The sequence below is a fragment of the Otolemur garnettii genome, unplaced genomic scaffold, assembly GCF_000181295.1.
Source record: "Otolemur garnettii isolate 467f Iridium unplaced genomic scaffold, OtoGar3 scaffold00246, whole genome shotgun sequence".
Lineage (NCBI taxonomy): Eukaryota > Metazoa > Chordata > Mammalia > Primates > Galagidae > Otolemur > Otolemur garnettii.
In genome coordinates, this window is record NW_003852641.1 from 1,417,996 (window position 1) to 1,420,157 (window position 2,162).

Sequence of the window (2,162 nt, forward strand, 5' to 3'; positions counted from 1 at the left end):
TATATGCATTTCACCAAGAATTTTCAAAAACAAATACATGAAAGATCAACTTAATCACTATAAAGAGAATGTCAAGGGACCATTACTGACATCAACAGAAAATCTTAGATTACTATAAGATTTTAGCTACAATGCAAATGATCAAGTTAAAAAATTGAAAGAAAAAATATGTTAACCATATGCTATTAAATTGGCCATGCTAGCGCAGTCATGTCTAATATAATTTATGTGGTTGAAAAGCTGCATATGGTCACTGTCATTCAGAATAAGATGAAATACGCATATTTGATTTCAAACAAACACTCTATAATTCATAACCAAAACAATTTCAGTGGCAATTTAAGCATTTGTGCTTTGTGCACTGGCTAGTTCTCTGTTAATAGAAATTTAAGTGAATTTTCAGAGAAACTGCTCTCTCTGCTTCACTTTACTGACACTTTATAAAAGTCAGACTGTCTAGTAGAAAGGGATCATGCTTCCTAGAGATGAATGAAAGAAATCTCAGTTTATGACAAAAGTGATAAGGGAAACATAGTTGTGCGGCACTAACTCTGATTAATGTATGTATTTGTAAATTATTCAGACCATGAAATGGATCAATGATACTAATAGATTGAATTAGAAAGAACAATCTGAAATTTATAAATCACTTGGAAATTTTTCAGGGTTATTGTTCAAAGCGAAATATAAATATGCCTTCTTCATTATATAAGTAGGAAGTTAACAGAAAATGTGTTATTGTTAGCAACTGGATTTTTTCACTTTAAGGCAAATTCATGTTGAAACCCTAACTGTCAATGTAACAGTATTTGAAGATAGGTTATTGAAGGATATAGTAATGTTAAATGAGATCTTAAGTGGGGGTACTAATCCAATATGATTGGTGTCCTTCTGAAAGAGAGAGGAGGAGATAGAGACAGACAGAGAGAGAGGATCACAGAGAAAATGCCCTGTGAGGACACAGGAGAAGGCAGCCAACTTTAAACCAGGAAGAGAGACCCAAGGAGAAACAACTACCGGCACCCTGACCTTGGACTTTCTGCCTCCCAAACTGTGATAAACTAAATTGCTATTATTTAAACCAAAATTTAATATTTTGTTATGGCAGCCCTGGCTAATACAATTACTTAAAGGGCTATATATTTTCTGTGACTGTGAAAATTAATCATTACCACTGAAATTTATATGAACTAAAGTTACTCATGGATAGAACATGGTATTTCATGATCAATCTCATGTTCAAAAAGAGATGTGCCAGGTGCAGTGGCTCCCACCAGTAATCTCAGCTACCTGGGAGGCTGAGACAGGGGAATGTGTGAGGACCAGAGTTCAAAACCAGCCTAAGCCACACAGTGAGATACCATCCTTACAAAATAAAACAAAACAAAATAAAATAAAATAACAATAATAATAACAAAAGGAGATAGATGGTCATCTGTCCACAGCACTGAAAAATAGAGATGTATAAAGGTTGGAGCACAAAATTATCTGACATCTAATGTTCTTTTTAACTTTTAACAGTACTGGAATAATCTTTATAGTATACATGGTTAAATTTGTTCTATTGTCTTCTAGATTCAAACATGAAATTATAATCATAAAGAGAGCTAGAAAAATAAATAAGAAATATATCCTTTTAAAAAAAGAGAACAGAGAAATAAAGACATACCATTCCTACCATTAAAGAACCCAGAGTATGGGGGAGAGTTATGATAAACTGCAAACCAAATTAAACAAGTGTAATTGAACTACAAATAATTTTTTAATGAGAAATTGTGGAGACAGAGGAAAGAAGAATGAACTTTGCCTAGAACAGAGTTACTCAAGTTAAAGTCCTTAAGAAGGATCTAGAGAAATTTTTAGCTCTCTGAAATATATGCAACTTTTTGTGGTTATGTGCATAGAATTACGAAGAAAAAGAAGTTACAGAATCTCAATTCAAATTAACTAGTATGCAAAGGACATTTATTTTAGGGATACTGGAGCAGTTTGAACAAACACTCATCCAGGAGAAGGGCAAGGATGCATCTCACAGCCAGGTACCACTAAAATAAGGATTCCAGTGCTTCCTTAACTCTCTTCCATCATTCATTGCTTTACAGGTTAATTTATTTTCTTTTATTGAAGAATGTCAAGCAGAAAATGATGGAAAAAGTAATAGC